Below are 23,606 nucleotides of genomic sequence, written 5' to 3'. Positions count from 1 at the left end.
CAACATCACTCTTGAAGGTTGTTGGAAGTTCTGAGGTGGATTTTTGCCTTAAGAGTTTTCTAGGAAAAAGAAAGACATCAGTGATGAACAACAATGGGTGTGCCTGGTTAACACTGCGTGCTAGGTTTTGTATGCCTTAAAACATTTTGTTAGTTTTAGTCCTGTGTGTTTTTCTGCAGGGACGGAAGTATATCCAGAGCACTGTGACTAATTATCCTTACATGCATTTATCATTAAATAAACTTCACACAAGACAGTGTGGTTGTTTACTTAAGCATCATAATACTGGGGATGGTAGATAGCTCTAGAACACAGGTTTGCATTGCCAGAATGGCACTATTTATTAAACTATGATAACGCTAACGTTCCTCTTTGATGTACAGCATGTGTGACTTCAGCTGAACTTGTAGAGAGCCTTAAGGATGTTTCATTGAACATTTAGTATGGCAGCGAGCCAGAATACATTTAGCCTAAGCCCAGATGACAGGTTGGTAATGAGGTAGTGATTGATGACCACTGCTTCCTTATGAAAACCTGCATGATATGCTGGGGGGGAAAATGCATTGCTAGCTCTTTTCATTTCCCTCCTTCTTAAATTAGTTATTCTTACTGTAGGAGAGTTACATGGGCTCGTGGTTATGCACTCTGGCATCACTTTTAGATTACGATCGAACAGCAGCATGAAATTTCCTCAGTAGCCCTATGGCTATATTTATGGGTAATTCAAATCCCAATTTCAAGGGGCTTTTAAAAATGTATTATCCAAAATAACTGTAATTATGTTTCCTATAAATACTCTAATATTCATATTACCTGCCTTTTGTAATGTTGCCATTTCTCAGATTCTCCACTGTTTTCAACATTGAAATAATGCCATTTCTTCCTCATTTAGAAAGGAGAGCTCTGCCCCACACTTCGAACAATCCAACAGACATTCAAAGTCCAAACCATAGCACCCCATTTTGGTGTTTCCTCTGAAATAAGTCTGTGGAAAAAAAAAATGTGCTTAAAAATATTTGTATCTGTCCTGTTTTGATTCTTTCTCCAAGGTGAAATATTCTCTGGGAGTATGGATTTTTTTTTTGTCAGCTTCTTCTCTTTCCAGCCCTATACTCTGTCTCTCGTATTCTTTGTCGGCATAAATCACTCTCTGGATTGGTTCTGCTCAGTCTCTCGTGATTACAAAATGCCAAAAAGTGGATTGGCCGTTTTGGCTGCCTACTGACCTGGGACAAGGTGGAGCAGGGTCCTTGATTGACATTTCACCCTCAATAAATCCTGCCCGTTCGCAAGCCAGCAACCAACAGGGCATGCTCAGATTAACAACAGCAAATAAAACAATCCCCTAAATCAATCATTGAATGGTCAGGTGAATGTTTCTGAGGCTCATAGTTTCCCTGCTTTTGGGCCACCTGGGGGTCACTCTCTTCAGAGTTGGTGGGGCCAAAAAGATGAACAGCATTCTTAGCTATGAGTGTAAATAATTAATCAGTTGCATTTATTGAGTGCTTATTGTGTAGAGAGCACTGCACTAAGCTCTTGGGAGAGTATAATATAACAGAGTTGGTAGACACTTTCCCTGCCCACAGTGAGCTCACAGTCTCTAGGGGGGATAGAGGCATTGTTATAAATAAATTAAATTATGGGAATATACATCAGTGCAGTGGGACCGAGGGAGGGGTGAATAAAGGGTTCAAGTCCACGTGCAAGGGCAAAACAGAAGAGAGCTGGAGAAGAGGAAATGAGGACTTAGTCGAAGAAGGCCCTTTGAGGGAGATATGCTTTTAAAAATAATGGAAGAAGTGACTGGAGTTATTGGTGGTCCTTCTGGGGCCCAATTTAGGGTTAGGTGGTGGAAGAAATTGGGCTAGATAAGCTATCAGTAGTTTGCGGTGAACTCATTATTTTCTTCCTGTTCTCTCTAGCCTTTCAATTATTTAAGGTATTAGGGAACTTGGAATTAAATCAATCCCACAGTCATATTTACTGTGGGTTTACTGGGTGCAGAGCGCTCTAGTAAGCTACTGGGCGAGTACAATATAACCAAGTTGGAAGAGAGGTTCCCACAAGATCATGGAAGTATTAGGCTCCCACTGAGCGTTGGCTTATCCACTGAAGCATGCGGTAATACAGCTTGTTGACAAGTCGGGAGGAAATTTGGGTCACCACTGTAATACTTTGTTTTCCTCTCCAAAGAATCTTGTAGAAAACCAGTTCTATGACAAAGTGGAAGATTTATCTCCTCCTGTTAAGAAGTTATCTTTTATTAATAAGTTGCTTACCACTATTACCTCTCTGCCATACTTTCTTACTGGAGATAATGAAACTTGTTATTTACTAGAAAAGTTTGTAGTAGCAAAGATTTGACCTGAAATGAATTATTTACAGTTTAGAGGGAATGCTTGCTAAGGCAACGCCACAGCTGAGAAATAAGCCAACACTTTCTCCAAAGCAGCTTGAAGCTGACAAAACTCTGAGCTCCAAGGTACCAGACAAGCAGCAGTTCAGAGTCTTGTTAGCGTCAAGCTGCTAGAGAGACACTGTTGGCAGAATGTGCAGAGAAAGAGAAGATAAAACCAAAGGGAAAGGCATGGAGGGTAAGAGGAGTGGAATGACAGAAAGTAATAGAGAAATCCAAGGGAGAGAGACAAAAGAAAAGATGAAGCAGAGTCATAAAGCACACAGACTGTAACTAAAGGAATCAAAGCAATAAGAAAAGGCACAAAGAAGGAAGGCTGGACCAGAAATAATACAGCTAGAAAAAAGGAGCCAAATGAAAAGAGTGAAGAAATAGAGTAAGAGATAAGAGGGGAAAACAAAAAAGAAAATAGAGGCTTCAGGTAGTAAAATAAGCCATCTTAAATTTAAATATATACATCTAATCAGCCTCAGTAAAAAATATCACCATGACAGTATCGTTCACCATCACCAACTTGAGACACCAAAATATAGGTGTATAGGTCACCGCCAGGAGTTGTTAATAATAATGGTATTTGTTAAGCACTTACCATGTGCCAGCACTGTAGTAAGCGCACTGGGGTGGATACAACCAAATCTGGTTGGACACAGTCCCTGTCTCAGAAGAAGAAGATAATAATAATAATAATAATAATAATAATAATAAATAATGATAGCATTTATTAAGTGCTTACTATGTGCAAAGCACTGTTCTAAGATCACAGTCCCAATCCCTATTTTACAGATGAGGTAACTGAAGCCCAGAAAAGTGAAGTGACTTGCCAAAGGTGACAGAGCAGACAAGTGGTGGAGCTGGGAAATCTTACTGACTTGTTGATGGCTTTCTGGCAGTGATTTTCTGGGAGAACTGAGTTAGAGGAAGGGTAGGAATGGGAGAGTAGAGTGGAAGGAAAAGGAGAATTTGGCTTGTTGCTATCAAGGACCACTAAGGAGAGAAAAAGGGTAAAGCAGTCCTAGGGAGAGTATAACTAATAGATGCCCAAATCTATATCTCCTCCCCTGTTCCTCTCCCTCTTGAGCTTGCGTCTCCTCCTGCCTTCAGGACATCTCTACATGGATGTCCTCTTCCCACCTCAAATTCAACATGTCCAAGATAGAGCTCCTTATCTTCCCTCCCAAATCCTGTCCTCTCTCCATCTTTCCCATCACTGTGGATGGCACAACCATTCTTCCCATCTCACAAGCCCACGACCTTAGTGTCATCCTTGATTCTGCTCTCTCATTCTTCCGACATATCCAATCGGTCACCAAAGCTTGCTGGTCTCAACTTCACAATATTGCCAAGATCCACCCTTTCCTCTACATCCAAACTGCTACCTCGTTAGTACAGTCACTCATCCTATCCCAATTTACTGTATCAGCCTCTTTTATGACCTCCCAACCTCCTGTCTCTCCCTACGTCAGTCCATACTTCACTCTGCTGCCCCAATTATCGACAGAAACATTCTAGAGGTGGGGAGACAGACATCAAAACAAGTAAATAGGCATAAATAAATAAGATTATAGAGATGTACCTATATACGCAAGGGCTGTGGGGTGGGAGCGAGGGTAGAGCATTCATTCAATTCATTGTATTCATTGAGCACTTACTGTGTGCAGAGCACTGTACTAAGCACTTGGAAAGTACAATTCAGCAACAAATAGAGACAATCCCTGCCCACGATGGGCTCACAGTCCAACACCTGTTAGGTGGCGACAGAATACGTTGTTCTCCCTCCCTCTTATACTGTGAGCGCATGTGGGACAGAGAACTGTTTCTGATATAATTATCTTTGTAGCTACCCCAATGCTTAGCCCGATACTAGGCACATAGTAAACAGTTCATAAAGGCCATCATCATTATTATTAATTACCATATGTGGAGAACTGAAACTAAAGGGTTGGAAGAGTACAACAATGTCATGTTTCCTGGCCTCATGGAGCTTTGGGGTGACTCTAAGCCACTTTAAGAAAGGGTTGTAAGGGAGAACAGCAGTAATTCTGTATTCCGTCACTCGCTTGGCCCTTTCCTCCTGCTTACGCTTACTGCTTTTTCATCGAAACAAAAGCTTAATTCTTTCTACTAATTATTTTCATTTTAATAATTCACTACATTGGATACCAAAATAATCATTCTGCTTGAACATTAATAATAATAATAATGATGATGGTATTTGTTAAGCGCTTACTATGTGCAAAGCACTGTTCTAAGCACGGGGGGGGGGGGATACAAGGTGATCAGGTTGTCCCATGTGGGGCTCACAGTCTTAATCGCCATTTTACAGATGAGGGAACTGAGGCACAGAGAAGTTAAATAACTTGCCCAAAGTCCCACAGCTGACAAGCAGCGGAGTCGGGATTTGAACCCATGACCTCTGACTCCCAAGCCCATGCTCTTTCCACTGAGCCATGCTGCTTCTCATTAGAAGGTCCTACAGACTGATGAAGTACTTTACTCTAAAGGAATGTTTTCTTTACTATTTGGTTAGGATTTGTTAATATTTTCCCTAGTCGTCAGGGTTCAGCCCAGTGAAATGAGTCTTTATAAATCTTGATATTTTAGATCAGTCAATCAGTAGTATTTATTAAACACATAGTTTGATAACACCAAGCAATTTTGTGTACCTAAATGCCTTCCAAATCTGCAGTTCCTTATCAAATGAATTAGAACAATGGAGTTATGCTTCTAGAAAGAACATCAATATACCATCCATTATTACTCCCACCTCCAAAATGGATTGTGTCCAGACCATCCAAGATAAGTGATCTGTGCATCTCTGCAATAAATATTTCCAAATAAGTGGATTCTATGTCATTCCCAGGAAGTCTGTTTTAATATTTAATCACCCTCATTGTTCAAAACTTCATTTGTTGGCTCTAACCTTCAGCTCTAATGCAATCATTTCCTTCTATCCTGCCTTCTGTAGAAATGAAATAACCTGTATTTATTTCATCTGTCTGTACTATGACTCCTTTCCAGCCTCCTCATTTTTTGCAAATTTTCACTATAAATTCTCAAGACAAAAATTTCCTAGCTATCTGAAAGCAATATATACATTAATATTACTTTCAAGAATGATGATAAAAGGCTCAAGGAGTTTTGACCAGTGGTGATTATTTCACTAATCACTGAGGAATAGATTTTTCTAACTTTCAAACATCAATCTGTGTGCTTTTATTGTTGGCATTAAGTACCAAGTTCCTAGATCATGACCAAACTTACAAAGACAACATACAAAAGAAGATCTGGTTATTGACTTTTAAAATGCAGTAATTCTGTTTTTGGGGTAATAATTTCTATGTACAAATAAATGCAATATGTCTTTATGGTGATAGAGTTCTAGATGTATAACTTAGGGGGCTTCTTAAATAAGAGATGGTGAGAGTGAAAACAACCCTTGATAGAAGTTAATGGAATTAGATAGAATCCTATCCAGGAGCTACGTGAAAGATGCATCAAATAATGAGAGTAAAATTGCTTGATTAATTCTTGCTTACATCATTTATTTATTATTCCTGGAAATAAATAGATTCCATAAGAACTCGGGATTATTGTTTCACAGAATATTGAAAACTGGGAGGGAAATATCACAACCGCCTCTCATGAGTTTAGTTAATTTAGTGAGATTCTACTTCACTAGGTTATTTGGATTTCCAACCTGTTCTCTTGTTCCTAGTTAAAACAGTGTCCCAAAGGGGGAGGTCAATACTCAGGAACCTTCTTCTATATAGAGGAATGTGGGGTAGCCATCAAAAGAGTATTGTGGGTTCTATTGTGGGATGGAAGGAATCATTAACTTTAGTAAAAACATCATATTTATTGAGTGCTTACTATCTGCAGAGCACTGTACTAAGCACGTGAGATAGTACAGTACAACAGAATTAGCAGATACATTCCCTCCCCATAAAGATAATACGCTTGGTTCTACTATATGGATATTTAATTCTCACAAAATCCCACATTGAGCAAGTTTACACCGTAGTATTCATAGCCCTTTAATTGCGGCATTTTTACATTTTTAAACTTGCTCCCGTTTGAGCTTCCAGTCAGAAAGGTTTTGATTTAGTAGCTGTGTTTATTCCACTTAGTGTCTTCAGGACCACACTTCATGGGAGGTACCAGGAGTGCTGAGAAGACTTGGCAAAATTGGGGGAATAATTCCAAAGTCATGATAGCAGTTGTGGGAAGGGGAAGGAAACTTTAAAGAGTGTGTTTGTTGTGTGTGTGTGTGTGGTGGAGTAGGGGAGTGTCATCCCCTAGAATGTAAATTTCCTGAAGGCAGGGATTGAGTTGTCTTTTTCCCATGTACTCTCCCAAGTACTATGCACATATAGATGCCCGGGAAATACTATTGCTTGATTAAATGAAAAGGACATATGCTCGAAATCCAACCATCTAATAAAGATTTACATCCGTCAATCAAATAGATTGATGACATCTTTCACAGCCTGCACTGGTATCCATGCATGTTGGATTTGGAGAGGTATTAACTCGCCAAAAAGCAGTGTGGTCTAGTGGGTAGAGCCGTGCCTGAGAGTCAGAAGAGCCTGGGTTCTAATACCTGCTCCATCCCTCGACTACTGTGTGACTTTGGGCAAGTCACTTAACTTCTCTGTTTCTCTGTAAAATGAGGATTAAGACTGTGAGACCCATGTGGGTCACAGACTGTGTCCAGTCTGATTATTTAAGTACAGTGTCTGGCACATTGGAAGTGCTTCACACATATAATAATGGTAATAATGATGGTATTTGTTAAGCGTTACTATTTGTTACTATGTGCAAAGCACTGTTCTAAGCTCTGGGGTTAGGTGATCAAGGTGATCAGGTTGTCCCTCGTGGGGCTCACAGTCTTAATCCCCAAGTTTTAAGTGACTTGCCCAAGGTCACACAGCAGACAAATGGCAGAGCCAGGATTCAAACCCCTGACCTCTAACTCCAAAGCCTCTGCTCTTTCCACTGAGCCACGCTGCTTCTCTAAATATCATAACCACCGCCCCCGCCCCCCAACAAAGAAACTGAAATGGAATCTAGCGTGAGCGTTAGGTGGTGGTGTTTTGCTACAGACCTTGGGCAAGTCACTTCACTTCTCTGGGCCTCGGTTCCTTCATCTGTAAAATGGGGATTAAGACTGGGAGCCCTCTGTGGGAAAGGGGCTGATTTGCTTGTATCCACCCCAACGCTTAGTACAGTGTCTGGCACATTGTAAGCACTTAAGAAATACCACTATCATTATTGACATAGATATTTTGAGTCTATTTCAGTCTCTTCTCAGAGTGTTGATAGGACAGGTTAAGGGGGGATTAGAGATCTTGGACACCACAGGTCAGAATCAGCAAACTCTCATGGGGATGTAGGGTGCACTCCCTTGGGTTTAGCATGAGGAGAGGATATTTTCCTCTCCTGAAACTTTAATAAGAATGCTCTGAGTGATTCAATAGATCAGGCAAGCAGTCAAGCAAGCTTCTTATATTCAGAATACTGTATGAAGCACTTGGGAGAGTACATTACCATATTGTAAAGTACAATGTTCCCTGGTTCCTGCAGGTTACCTTGCTCATAAAGTGCCTGGGATACAGAACTGTGTTGGGATGAGCCTGGATACAAAGCAGTTAGCACGGATCCTGTCTATGAATTCTCGTCAGGCCAGGCCATTATATCTTTCAACTGTTCCAAGACTTTTATTCGGACTGCGTAGTGTCTGGACTCCAATGTCATCCTTATCGTCATTTTTCCGTCATCTCGACCTACCCCCACTCTGCACCTCATATCATGAACCCCTCCCCGTCCGCCACCCCTTCTCTGCAAGTGCTTAGAACAGTGCTTGGCACGTAGTAAGCGCTTAACAAATACCTTTATTATTATTGAGGCCCGGAATCATGTCTACTATTGTATTCTTTCAAGTGCTCCGTACAGTGCTCTATACAGAATAAGCAATCAATTAATCAGTGGTATTGAGTGTTTACTGTGTGCAGAGCACTGTACCAAGCACTTGGAAGAGTACAATAAGAAAATGTTGGTTGACAGGTTCCCTTCTACAATGAGCTTAGAGTCTAGAGGGGGAGACAGACATTATTACAAATAAATAAAAACTATCAATAAGCACTACTGATTTACTGATCACCTACTGTGTGCTAAACACTGTACTTGGTGCTCTGGCAACACCGTAATGGCTAAACTCCTATCCCCACCTTTTAGGAATTTACAAGCTAAGGAAGCCTTTTGCCTCTCATCTGAGCCTTCTAGAGAGAATCAGGGTCAATAGCTTTCTGCATATTTGACATCTCTGAGTGGCTATAATGTGGATTTCTTCCAGATGGTCCTTTCTTACGGCAGTATACAATGTTCTGCATTTTGCCAACATATTAAATTCAATAAAAAGAATGATTTAGAAAGGAATGGTCCTTGTAAGCATTTTCCACTCCGTGGTTTGGATCAGTCATGTTAATCACAGATGTTTGAATGTATTTAACTTCTCTAAAGGCTATTTTTCATCCCAAAGAAGTATAAACGGGCACTGTCAGGCACACACGTCACAATTGCCACTGGCAGTTCTTAGAGACTTTAAGGCCAGAAAATGATGTTGCTAGATTCTAAATAGCCACAGCCAAAGAAATTGCCTCTCAGATTTCCTGGAAATCAGAAGAAAAACAAATTATAAAGAACTTATGGTTGTCTAAGAACATACAAGGATGGTCAAAAAAGTTAACTAAAGCTATTTAAAGAGCAGCATGAGATTTATCTGGTAGAATTTGCTGATGTTACTGGACACTAAAATAATATACCAGAGGATCCTGTATTTATAAACACATGGGAAAAATCAATGTGTCATCAATAGAAATGGTGAACATCATTAAAGAAGTGTCCTCTTACAGCTTCTAAAGTCATATTTTTTTAAAAGTTAAGAGTAAAAACAATTCACTTCTGGATGGGTATAGATTAGTTTCTTGCATTAGCAACATCAGCAACACACTGAATGGAGCTCAAAATTTTATCTTGCACATTTCCATGCAATTTTTTGAGCAAAAACAAGAAATTAGGATCAGGCTGCAATTCATGGGTAGTGGTGCTTTCCCTTGATCTTTTGCTCTTGAAATTCTGCCAGGAGAGATCATTCTTCCAGAAGTATCTGGAAACCCTAAAAACTAGCTTATCCTGGCATACCGCAATGCATAAGAAAAGTATTCTCCTAGGATGAGAATTTATAATTTTCATCACAATTTTATTTTATATTTCTCTAAAGCTTAGTACATTCAGGTATCTAATATGCAGCTACTATTTTCTTTAATCCAAATGCTTCAAAGACAAAACTACAATTGTAATATTGTTGTCTTGTTTAGTATATCCCCAAAGAACTACAACCCGAAACATTCTGAATGTGTCCTTTTTGCTGGGAAACAGATTCTCCATCTGGTTTTAAAATCTCTTAATCCACCTGTTAAATTAGATTGGTAAATTAAGCAGGAAAGCTCTAGTTTTTCACAGCAGATGGCCCAAACCTGAGATTGTAATCACTAACCATCTCCTGTACCTGCTGAATGAAAGGAAACCAACCAGGTGAGGATGCAGAACCACTAGTTCACGCTATATGTTGTTGCTTTTAGCTGGGGTGGCTTGCTTGTCTGCCTGGGCTACAGAGGTGTTATGGAGTTTCTAGAAGGCAGCTCCCTGGGAGTCAGAAGAACCCGAGTCATCATCATCAATCGTATTTATTGAGCGCTTACTGTGTGCAGAGCACTGTACTAAACGCTTGGGAAGTACAAGTTAGCAACATATAGAGACAGTCCCTGCCCAACAGCGGGCTCACAAATGGGTCCTAATCCCTGCTCTGCCACATGTCTGCTGTGTGACCTTGGACAAGTCACTTAACCTCTCTGCATTCCAGTTACCTCATCTGTAAAATGGGGATTGAGACTGTATCTAAACTGAGTATTTTGTTTCTACTCAGTGCTCAGTACGGTGACTGGCGCATTCATTCATTCATTCAATCGTATTTATTGAGTGCTTACTGTGTGCAGAGCACTGTACTAAGCGCTTGGGAAATACAAGTTGGCAACATATAGAGACGGTCCCTACCCAACAACGGGCTAAAATTGTATGTGCTTAACAATGCCACAATTGTTATTATTATTATTTTCAATAGGGAGTGACATCTCCAAGATTTGTTGGATAAAAATGCCTCATCAAAAAGAACTCCTTATAGCTAAGTTAAAAATTGCACTGACATAAAGAAAACCCCCACCTAGATAATTGTAAACTTTTTGAGGGCAGGGCATGTACCTACCAACTGTATTGCATTGTACTCTCCCAAACACTTAATACAGTGCTCTGCACACAGTAAGTGCTCAATAAATATTACTGATTGATAAGAAATGTGCCTAGCTGGTGATAGGATTACAAAACTGAAGAGGTGAAGGGGTTTGTGCAACACTAACACAGCAGTACCAAATAGTATAACTAGTGATGGATTGAGTCTTACACAAATGGCAAGAATGATTATTCTTGTTGCTCTTCCCCGACTGATTTACAGTTAACAAGGATCAAAATTCATATGAATTCTCCTATATTCAGCTCACCCAAGATGAAAAGAGTGGGAATGGAGGCTAGCCAGATTTGTTTGCCTGCTCAGCAAAAGCCTCGGTAACTACTGCTGAACTAGTTCCCCAAGTCAGTTTTGCAATATTGCAATTGGAAAGAAAACAAACAGATTCAAGTGAAGGTTATTCACAGAAATTAACCCTGGATTATGCCTAAATGATCAAAAATAGAAAGGTACTTCTTAGTAGGTGATACGGTTAAGGCCCACAGGCATATGTGCCTCTATACGTAGGACTATCTACTGTGAGACCTTGGGCAAGTTACTTCACTTCTCTGGGCCTCAGTTACCTCATCTGTAATAATAATAATAATAATAATAATAATGGCATTTATTAAGCGCTTACTATGTGCAAAGCACTGTTCTAGATGCTGGGGAGTTTACAAGGCAATCCGGTTGTCCCCACCTAGGGCTCACAGTCTTAATCCCCATTTTACAGATGAGGGAACTGACGCACAGAGAAGTTAAGTGGCCTGCCCAAAGTCACACAGCTGACAAGTGGTGGAGCCGGGATTTGAATCAATCAATCAATCAATCAATCAATCGTATTTATTGAGCGCTTACTATGTGCAGAGCACTGTACTAAGCGCTTGGGAAGTACAAATTGGCAACACATAGAGACAGTCCCTACCCAACAGTGGGCTCACAGTCTAAAAGGGGGAGACAGAGAACAAAACCAAACATACCAACAAAATAAAATAAATAGGATAGAAATGTACAAGTAAAATAAATAAATAAATAAATAAATAGAGTAATAAATATGTACAACCATATATACATATATACAGGTGCTGTGGGGAAGGGAAGAAGGTAAGATGGGGGGATGGAGAGGGGGATGAGGGGGAGAGGAACCGATGACCTCTGACTCCAAAGCCCGTGCTCCTCTGTAAAATCCTCATCTGTAAAATGAGGATTAAGACTGTGAGCCCCGTGTGGGATAGGGACTGTATTCAACGTGATTAATTTGTATCTACTGCAGTGCTTAGCACATCCTAAGTGCTTTACAAGTACCATAATTATTATTCCTCTATACTGAAAGCTCATTGTGGGCAGGGAATGTGTGTTTATTGTGTTGTACTCTCCCAAGCACTTAGTACTGTGCTCTGCACACAGTAAGTGCTCAATAAATACAATTGAATGACTTTTGTTTATAAGAAAGGGAAGAATCATGAACTCCAAAAGGCAGTCTTTTTGACACTTATCTATGTTAGCACAGATATTGTTTAAGCAGAAACTATTTCACCACATAGAAATTTTCTGGCAGATGGTCCCAGTCAGCAACAGACCTGAACGTATCTAGTAGCCAGGTAGTGAGAACATAGCACAAGAGAGAAGAGGCTATTCTCTGGGAAATTCCTTAGGAAAATTAAACTCTGTTCCTGGTCCTACCAGGATTATTCCTCTGACAGATGAATGAAAACCAGCCTCTCTGATTTCTGGGTCATGGCATTTTCTGTTCTTCCTTCCCTGTATTTCCCTTGTCACTTTTTAAACCCAATCTCAGTACATTTTGACCCGAGAGATTGGCTGTGATAAAGAAGTCTAGTAACAATCCAATAAAATTACCTGAAATCTGGTCCCCTTTTGAGGAATGGAAGCAGGTATTTAAAGGAGAAAATGGTAGATGAAAAAGAAAGGCGAGAAAGGAAATGAAGAAAGGGAAGGGAACAGAAGACCAGGAAATAGAGAGACAAGGCACCTTTACACACGACATGTTTCTGAAACTTGTTTTGGAGATAGGTAGTCGTTTGGCTTCTGTGAAATTTACTTTCCCTTGGCAAGTCTCTAATATTAACATATTTCTACCTTGGGAAAACCTTCCATTAAGAGGTAAAAATTGCTGATTTAATTGGAGAAGACATTTATTCTAAATATAATATCTAGAGAAAACATTTACTTGTAACTGATTTTTTACAGAAGAGCTGTGTCTGGTTCCATCAGAGTTTGATGTTCGTCAGCCGTATCAATTGACTTGGGCTTCCTTTCATCAAGAGCATACACACTGAGGTGGTTAGCCAAATTTAAGGGTTAGATATGTGACCACCAGGGAGATTTTTTAGAATCAATCAATCAATCAGTTGTATTTATTGAGCGCTTACTGTGTGCAGAGCACTGTACTAAGCGCTTGGGAAGTACAAGTTGGCAACATATAGAGACAGTCCCTACCCAACAGTGGGCTCACAGTCTATGCCTAGTGGAAATAGAACCAGCCTGGGAGTCAGAGGACCTGGATTCTAATCCTGGCTCCAGCATATGTCTGCTCTGTGACCTTGGACAAGTGATTTAACTACTCTGTGCCTCAGTTCTCTCATCTGCAAAATGGGGATTCAGTACCTGCTCTCCCTCTCTTGTACTGTGAGTACATTGGACCTGATTGTCTTGTATCTATCCAAGATGTTGGGGCATAGAAGCAATGTGGTTCAGTGGATAGAGCATGGGCCTTGGACTCAGAAGGACCTAGGTTGTAATCTGGACTCCGCCACCTGACTGATGTGTGACCTTGGGCAAGTCACTTCACTTTGCCTCATTCTCACCTGTCCCCCCGTCGACCCCCGGCCCACATCCTCCCCCTGGCCTGGAATGCCCTCCCTCCGCACATCCACCAAGCTAGCTCTCTTCTTCCCTTCAAAGCCCTACTGAGAGCTCTCCTCCTCCAGGAGGTCTTCCCAGACTGAGCCCCATCCTTCCTCTCCCCCTCCTCCCCCTCCCCATCCCCCCGCCTTACTTCCTTCCCCTCCCCACAGCACCTGTATATATGTATATATGTTTGTAGGTATTTATTACTCTATTTTACTTGTACATATTTATTCTATTTATTTTATTTTGTTAATATGTTTTCTTTCGTTGTCTGTCTCCCCCTTCTAGACTGTGAGCCTGCTTTTGGGTAGGGACCATCTCTATATGTTGCCAACTTGTACTTCCCAAGCTCTTAGTACAGTGCTCTGCACACATTAAGCGCTCAATAAATACGATTGAATGAATGAATGAATGAACTTCTCTGGGCTTCGGTTACCTCATCTGTAAAATGGGGATTAAGAATGTGAGCCCCATGTGGGATTGGGATTTTGTCCAACGGGATTAATTTGTATCCACCCCAGCATTTAGAACTGTGCCCGGCACATAGTAGGCACTTAACAAGTACTATTATTATTATTATTACTATTATTATTATTATTACTCTCCCAAGCATTAGAACAGTGCTCTGCATACAGTATGGGCTCAATAAATAGGATTGATTGATACCGCCTAAAGACGACAAACCAAGTAGCAGGAGTGGGACAGGAGGGGGGTAAAATGGTGGCAGTGATAAATTTGAATTAATTTGCTACCAAGTCCTACTAGATGCAGAACACTAAGCTGGCAGTTGGAAGAGTGATAATGATAATGGAGTCTCCCTTTGAAAACTCAATGTTAGATGAGACTTGGTACCATAGAATGCTTCAGGACTGAGAACCTGCACAGAGGATTTGACTATAATCTAGACTGTGAGCCTGTTTCTAGACTGTGAGCCCATTGTTGGGCAGGGACCGTCTCTATATGTTGCCAGCTTACACTTCCCAAGCGCTTAGTACAGTGCTCTGCACACAGTAAGTGCTCAATAAATATGATTGAATGAATGAATGAATTATAATAGAAGTAGGAGACAATCCCAAATTTCCTCTTTCCTTCCCTCCTCTTTTTCTTTCATTACCTTCTTTCCCATCCCCTTCCTTCTCATTTTCCTCTTCCTCCTTCTCAGTTATTTAGGTATGTTATTTGTTTACTCCCCTCTCAGGGTCACATCTGGAGAGTTTCCAGTACTCTACCAGTCACGGCTATAGGAGGGAGAGTCAAACAGAGGCATATCCATTCCATTTCTACCTTGGGCAGTGGCTAGTGAGTGGAAGGCAATCTGTTACGATTGAAAACTCACTTGTGCTGGGCAGCAGTGGCATGGGAAAGAATGAAGTTTACTGCACTGAAGGAGGCAATGGTAAACCACCTCTGTATCTTTACCAAGAAATCTCTGTGGATACAGTACCAGAATGGTTGCAGATGGAGGTGTGGCGTTCTTGGAGATATGCGTCCATAGTGTCGCTATGGGTTGGAGATGATTCGACAGCATGATACAGGACAGTTAGTTTAGGGCTTACTATGTGCCCAGAACTGCTAATGCTATGATAAATACAAATCTAACAGATCAGACATAGTTCTTGTCCCAAGCTTAGCTCACATTATCCCATTTATCCCTCTTTCCCTCTCCCACTCTTCTATATAAGCATTCCCTTTTTGCTCTCCACTCTCTTTCCTCTCTTCTGTTCTCACACCCCGCCATTTTTTTCTACCCCTTTCCTCCCCTTCCCCACTTTTGTCCTGATCTTGCCTTCATCCTTTCTCCTCCTTTGTCCTTTCTTCCTCCCATTTTTCACTTGACCCTGCCTTGATTCTCTCCCCTAAACTTCTCCCTCTAATTTATGCTGCATACTATGGCACAGATCATCCTTCAGTATCATTGGATCCCCATCTCTCATCCCTTAAAACCCTTCCATTCCCTAAAACCATTCTACTGGCTTCCTTTATCTTCCTACATCCAACCCAAACTCCTTGCAGTTGGCTTCAAGATTCTCCACCATCTGGCCATACCTGACCTAACTTCTCTCTTTGCCCACTTTTCCCTAACTCATTACCTTTCATTCCTCCCAAGTCAACCTGGTAAGTGTACTTCCCTCTCAATTCTCTCACCTTCGTCCCCTCACCCAAGCTGTTCCCCTAAGAACTACTTCTTGTCCTGTAGAAGCAGCATGATGTAGTGGAAAGAGCATGGGCCTGGGAATCAGAAGGTTGTGGGTTCTAAACCCACCTCTGCCACGGTGTGCTTTTTCCACTGAGCCATGCTGAGCAGTCATATTAAGACATTAATGCATGTCTTCTCTTCTAGACTATAAGCTTGTGGGCAGGGGCTGTGTCTACCAACTCAGCTGCAGGGTGCTCTCCCAAGTACTTAGTACAGTGTTCTGCACACCGTAAGTACTCAATAAATACAAATTTACTTTGTATTTATTATTATTATGAGAAGCAGCATGAAGTAGTGGAAAGAGCACGGGCCTGCGAGTCAGCAGGTCATAGGTTCTAATCCCGGCTTGGCCACTTGTCTGCTCTGTGACCTTGCGCAAGTCACTTCACTTCTCTGGGCCTCAGTTACCTCATCTGGAAAATGGGGATTGAGACTGTGAGCCCTACATGGGACAGGGACTGTGTCCAACCCGATTTGCTTGAGTCAACCCCAGCGCTTAGTACAGTGCCTGGCACACAGTTAAGCTCTTAACAAATACCATCATTATTATTATTATTGAATGATTGACTGATTGAACACCCTTCTAAAATCTCACCTCCTCCAGTAAACCGATCTCATTTAATTTCCCAATACCTCTAGCTATATCATCCACTTAGCTACCTCTAGAAGGTAGTAATTTATTCATACCTTCCTTAATACTTAGTGCCTGCTGTTATTTATCAAGACCACTCTGTTTATAACAACGTTTATGCTTGTCTCCCCCGTTAGAGTGCTAGTTTATTAAAGGCAGAGAATATGTCATCTTTTTATTCTGTCCTTTTAAGTGTTTAGTGCATCAAGTGGGTGCTCAATAAGTATTGTTACTTCTACCTTAAAGGTTTTCAAAATAAAAAGTCACTGGACTTGATATTATTCACGTACACAAGATGTGGAATGATTTTAGCTGTAGATAAGAAATATTTTGGCAATAATTAACTACCAGGAACAGAAAGCCTGCTTGATCCTTTAACTTAAACACTGAAAGTTAGAATCCGTATGCTTATCATTCTCTATGATGCTATCCACTAGGTAAAACTGAAAACATCAAGTATCATTTGAGCAGTGACCCAGTGTGCCTATGCAGTGTCCCCCTTGCTTGACTAAAACTTATTTTTAAATATCGGTGAAGATGTGAATTTTAAATTATTGCCTACAGAAGAATGATGAATTATATTTACCACATCAACCTTATTTTACACTTCACAGGAGTTAGAGTTGTTAAAAATAAAATCAACCAGAGTTTTATACATTTTTCTTTAGAAATGTTGGCTTTAGGTGCTTGAGAGTCTCTGAGAAGCAGATTTCCATACAAAGGGAACCTGAAAATGAATTACAAGGGCTCTTTAGCATCAACACCAGAAAACATTGCCAGCTTGTTGCTATGACATAATTTGTCTTGGGGTTTGGGAGGACACTTTTCATTTGAATACAGCTAAAATTAAAGATATAATTTGCCGCTTAATAAAGGATATATGTTTAAAAAGCCCATTAAGGTTTCCAGCTTCCTTAATTGTAGTGAACCAAGAGGTTGCCTATGAGGTGTATATTAACTGCAGAGATGATAATGCTGAATATATTCATAATTTAAAAATAATACCGCTTGGTGTTTTCCAGCAGCATGAGGGTAAGATTTACATCATTAAAAGCTCAATTTAGCAATTAACCCCTTCATTTAAGGTAGTGTGCACATGTGTATCTATATATGTACTATATGTATCTAGTAACAATTCTTTTTATATTACTGCTAATAGCAAGAATTTTGTACACTGGGGAGGGAGAGGATTAAAAGCCAGAGCATTAAGCAAGCATCAACATTTCAGAGATTAATCCTTGTAAGAGCTACCTAGTGGGACCGTATAACTTGATTTTCTGTTTATTGATCAGATGTTTTTGTTATCATGTGTAACTCCCAGAGACGGCATCACATTGTTGTAGGCTGGTGAATACAATGGCAAAAAATTAGGATCACACTAAGTAGGACTTTCACCCTGTTCTATTCACAGCATCATGAATATTTATGTGTTTTATAAGTGTTGATAAGCAAACACAAGACAGCCTGAGGTTTTGTTTTGTTTGTTTTTTTCAATCTGATGAAAAGGATCTTGCACAGTACTCTTGAGGCATCTCTTACTGTCACTGATGTTTGAGAATCAGAAAGAGTTGAGTGTGTTTGAAATCATCCCTCACTCTCTCCGGGCTTATGGATCTTGATCTTGCACCTGGAATTGCGCTCTTTATTCTCCGCTCACACCCACAGCACTTATGTACACATCAGTAATTTATTTAGTGATATTAGTGTCTAGTTCAGTACTCTACACATAGTAAGTGCTCAATAAGTATGATTGATTGATCTGATCAGAGTGTTAGCTTGGAAAAATTGGTAATAAACATGGTACTTATTTAGCGTTTACTATGCACCAAACACCGTTCTAAGGGCTGGACACATTTCCTGTCCCACATGAACCCATTTTACAGATAAGGGAACTGAGCTACAGAGAAGTTAAGTGCGTTAGACAGTGGCAGAGCTAGAATTAGATCCCAGGTCCTTCTGAATCCCAGGCTTGTGCTCTATCCACTAAGCCATGCTGCCTCACGAGGGGCAGCATCCCTAATGAGCTTGCGAGGATGCATTTGCTTGAGACCCTGAAGCCCCTCCAGAATGTACTAGGCATCAAATATGTAAAACCCCTCAGGAAGCCCGGCTACCAGATGCAGTTTATCACTAAGTTATCAACAGAGAAGCAGTGTGGCTCAGTGGAAAGAGCCCGGGCTTTGGAGTCAGAGGTCCTGGGTCCAAATCCCAGCTCTGCCAATTGTCAGCTGTGTGACTTTGGGCCAGTCACTTACCTTCTCTGTGCCTCAGTGACCTCACCTGTAAAATGGGGATTAAGACTGTGAGCCCCCCATGGGACAACCTCATCACCTTGTAATCTCCCCAACACTTAGAACAGTGCTTTGCACATAGTAAGTGCTTAATAAGTGTCATCGTTATTATTATTATCATTATAAGGAAGCTAATGTGGTTTATGAGTGCCTTGTGTGATTTTAGGACCGGAGATGAAGTTAGAGGATAAAGCTCTTCCTTCCCCAGCTCTGGAGCAATACCACATTGCAGTTTACCCCAGATTAAACAAATTTTCTCTTCAGGGGTACAACTTTGCTCTAAGAGCTGTCGATGGAACTTTCCCATATACGAGGTCAGGATTTCAAAGAGATTTTCTTTATTCAACTTCTGGCCTCGCTTCTATTTATTCTCACTGTTCAAATGACCGCTCAGTAATGCTGTTTATTAAGCACTTACTATGTGCCAAACATGCCAGCACTTAGCTATACTAAGCTATACTTAGCTATAGCTATAGTATAGCTATACTAAGCTATACTTAGCTATACTAAGTGCTGGCATAGCTACACAAAATAGTCCCTGTACTACATGAGATTACCAGTCTAAGTGGGAGTAGGATTTAATCTCCATTTTACAGAGGAGGAAACTGAGTACGAGAGAAGTTGAGTTGCTCAAGATCACTAAGCCAGCAAGTGGCAGAGCCGGAATTAGAACTTAGGTCATCCAACCCAGATCCATGTCCTTTTCGCTAGGTCATCTTCCCTCCAAACTTGATAAAACCTATCAAGTGGTCATTGACCAACAATATATATGTCTATACAGTGTTATTCTCCTGTTTGATAATATCCATTGTGTTTTTGAAGATAGGGGTTGTTGAGAAGGAATATAGCTCTATTTCATCACATTTTTATTTCTAGTCGAGGACAAGAGGTATAGTCAGCATCTCACATTATTGAAGCTTTTACCCATATCAATCAATCAATCAATCAATCGTATTTATTGAGCGCTTACTGTGTGCAGAGCACTGCACTAAGCGCTTGGGAAGTACAAGTTGGCAACATATAGAGACAGTCCCTACCCAACAGTGGGCTCACAGTCTAAAAGGGGGAGACAGAAAACAAAACCAAACATACTAACAAAATAAAATAAATAGAATAGATATGTACAAGTAAAATAAATAAATAAATAGAGTAATAAATAAATAGAGTAATAATAAATAAATAATGTAATAATAAATAGAGTGATAATAAATAAATAGAGTAATAATAAATAGAGTAATATACTACTTGAAGATTATGTTTTCTTTAAATTACTTACCCAACATTGGGATTTTTCCACCTTTGGAGCCTGTAAGAGTTTGTCAGTGTACTTGCAATGCTAATTTGTGAGACAAGGAAAAGTTTCTTATAATTTTAGAATTCATCTAATGGTTTCTGATAGTGGGTTATGTAATTACTGCATTTCATAATATAGCTTTCATAAATCGGAAAGTTCATTGAATTTTCTAGAGAAGCGTAAGAGCAAGCTGTGAGGAATCAATTCTCCAAAAGGACGTCTTGAATGTTTTATTTAAAATAGAAAATGAGCCGAAATATATTTCAGACTGTGATGTACTTATCCTAAAGTCAATGTGATTTGGAGTGAAAAATAGGAATGTCTCAGAGTTGTATTTGTTGTAGCACCTTTGAGTGTTTCAAATTGTCTAGCATTAGTTGAAGGTAACAGATTTAAAACTGCAGTTTATTCCAAGGTTAATTTTAGCACTAAATGTATATTATTTTTAAATAAAAGTTTATAATAAAAAACAGCTTACAGATGATAAAACTAGAAGAAACCCTGATTAGATGTTGCCGTTGACTTGCAGTATTTTCAACGAGGCACTTTGCTTTTGAGCTCACAGCACATGTATTTTTTTTCAGCATTTAGTTCTGTCAATAGAGGACCCAGGAACTAGTGAAAGTAATGAGGAGAAATGATAGTTTAGATGTATTCTTTCCTGCAGTGCCATTTGAATTAAATCTTGCATTGCCACTGCAGACATACAAATCTATAGTGTCCTTTGGAGATTAATCCAGAAACAGGGGTCTGCATTCTTTTATTCTTGGCCAGGAGATTAAAATTGATCACAGTTGACACAAGGGAGTAGGTTGTAGTACCACAGCTCAATGTGGCTAACGAGGAGAGCGCTTGCCTTCTGTTCTATTTAACCGTGTACTTACAGGTTACAAATATTATTGATTGCTGAGACCATTAGAGGCTGCGGGGAGGTCGTGTTGCTTGACAATATTTTGCAATTTTTAAGGGACAAGAGCTATGAGCCCTTATAGCGATTGGGACAGGTAGAATTTAAGCCTGACAAATGGAGATTTATATTTGTGTGAACTAGCAGAGCCCTTCAGGTAGAAATAATGAATGGAAATTTGATAGGTTGTTTTATCATAGGTCAGATGATGTGCAATGAAAGGAGGGGAAAAAATGACTTTAATTTTTACCCGTTCATCAAAATAAACTAGTGATAGCTTTTCAGTAATAGATGTTTGTTTCAAACAAATGAGGAGTGCTTAGAAATGTTTTTTTTTTCAAAGCATCATTTTTAATCTGTGGAAATGGTTTGCGTAAAATGACTTAGAAAACCGGTGTAGGTGGAATGAAAGGTGAATAATTCCTAACCACCTTTAAAGCATCCTTTTTTTCATTTTTTTACGAACGAAACGACTATGTTAGCATTCTTGAGATTTAAGGCAAAGCAGAAGACTGTCTTTGAAGTTGTCAAAGAGGGGTAAGGGGCTGGTTTTTTTGAATTTCTCTTCTGAGTGATGCTAATAGCACCTAGCAGCTGACGAACTCTTAAAACCTCAAAATATCTAGCCACAACTACAGTCCATGAGGGAAGGTCACCAAACCAAGCTTTAGAAGATCCAAACCTTTATTCAGGATATAAGGAAGCAAACGGGTGAGAGTTAGTTAACCAGTTTATTAGACCAAATTAAAGTAAAATGAAACGGAACACCTCCGGCTGACATGAAATATTCTGGGATTGTCACTGATCCTTTTACCAGGATATAGAAAACGTTCACTGCAGAGGATGAGCTATTCTTGGTAACTTAATTTCCATGTTGGGTTTTTATGAATTTAGAATTTGCCAGTTGTTTCCAATAAGGGAGGGAATGTGTGTCAGTGATTGAAAGGTTTAAAACACTGAAGCTGTGGATATCACATCCAGTTTGGCGATTCATTTGTGGATTGATTCTTCCACCTGGCTCCCTTGCCCCCTGATCAAAGTTCAAAGATCCCTGTTCTTCAGTGAATCTGGGACAAGAAGAAACTTGACCCTTTCTTCGTGGTGTGTGGTGAGCGATTCTGTTATCTTGATGGGTTTTTTTGAAAAAAATCCATTCTTCGGATTACCAATCAACACAATACAAACCTAACTTTCAGCATCACGTAACCTTTAACGTGGATTGCCCCATATCCACACAACTCGGTTTAGGTACCACTAAGATTGTCCTAGAACTCTAACATCAACACATCTCTCTGATATTTTATAGTTAGCATTTTGGACATCGAAAGTCATCATCATAATAATGGCATTTATTAAGCGCTTACTATGTGCAAAGCACTGTTCTAAGCCCTGGGGAGGTTACAAGGTGATCAGGGGGCTCACAGTCTTAATCCTCATTTTACAGATGAGGTAACTGAGGCATAGAGAAGTTAAGTGACTTGCCCAAAGTCACACAGCTGACAAGTGGCAGAGCTGGGATTTGAACCCATGACCTCTGACTCCAAATCCCGTGCTCTTTCCACTGAGCCACGCTGCTTCCAGAAGCTGCTTCTAGAAGACACAATCTCTGCCCTTCAGCTAACGCAGGAGACAGACATATAGAGAGAGTAGGCATACAGTGGGAATGGGAAGATGCAATTATAGTAAAAGTTTAGAATATGAATACAGATAACAAGTGTGAGTGGGTTGCCCTGATTCAGCTCTAACCTCAGGGAAATTCCTCAGCCTGTTGGTGGGAAGTGAAATTAAAGGAGCAGCACTGAGCTATCAGCACACCCAGGAAGCAGCTATCACACCAAGTAAATTCCTAGAAGCAGATGTCACTAGGTAGTATCCCAGGCTTCCTAGTAGGTGTTGATTCAGTAGCAGATTTACAACATTGCTGCTCCTCAAAGAGAGACAGGGACTGTGTAACGTTTTGGCTGTAATGTCATGTTAGAATTCAAGAAGAGTGAAGTATGGATTATGGTGGAAGGGAGACATAGTGCTGGACCCAGGTTGTTGCAATTGCAAAATTGCTTATCCCTAAAATGTACTTCTCTGAGCCTAGGGGAAGTTAATCTATAGATATATATGCCACTGAATCTTACCCCCCCCCCCAAAAAAAGTCCCCAACCCCTTTTCTTTCCTCTTCTCCCACTCCCTTCTGTGTCATCCTGACTTGCTGCCTTTATTAATTCCCCTTCCCAGCCCCACAGCACTTATGTACATATCTGTAATTTGTTTATTTATATTGATGTCTGTCTCCACTAGACTGTAAGCTTGTTACAGGCAGAATATGTGTCTGTTTATTGGTATATTGTGCCCAATTGCTTAGTACAGTGCTCTGCACAGAGTAAGCACTCAATAAATACAATTGATTGACTAATAATAATTGTGATATTTGTTAGGTGCTTCCTATGTAGATATATGCATGTGCTTATACATATGTATATGTGTATATAAACAAATTATAGACATATGATTTAACATATATATGATTTAGTATATGTATTTAGTATGTATATATGATTTAGTTTATATATATAATCACATATATATGTATATGTACTAAGTCATATATATATGATTTAGTATATATACATATATATACATTTAGTACATATATGATTTAATTTA

At 40.0% G+C, this 23,606-nt stretch overlaps 1 protein-coding gene and 1 non-coding gene across 2 annotated transcripts in view; both read left to right on the top strand.

Moving 5' to 3' along the window:
- DPYD (dihydropyrimidine dehydrogenase) overlaps window positions 1-23,606 on the top strand; it is an 884,509-nt gene that overhangs the window by 372,507 nt on the left and 488,396 nt on the right. The gene's annotated exons all lie outside the window — the stretch shown is intronic.
- LOC119927809 lies at window positions 14,817-14,954 on the top strand. Its single transcript, XR_005450778.1, has one exon. It is a non-coding gene; the product is annotated as a small nucleolar RNA SNORA7 (small nucleolar RNA).

Source organism: Tachyglossus aculeatus, chromosome 4 (genome assembly GCF_015852505.1).
Source record: "Tachyglossus aculeatus isolate mTacAcu1 chromosome 4, mTacAcu1.pri, whole genome shotgun sequence".
Lineage (NCBI taxonomy): Eukaryota > Metazoa > Chordata > Mammalia > Monotremata > Tachyglossidae > Tachyglossus > Tachyglossus aculeatus.
The sequence above is the reverse complement of the archived record's forward strand: the minus strand, read 5'-3'. Positions and strand labels throughout refer to the sequence as shown.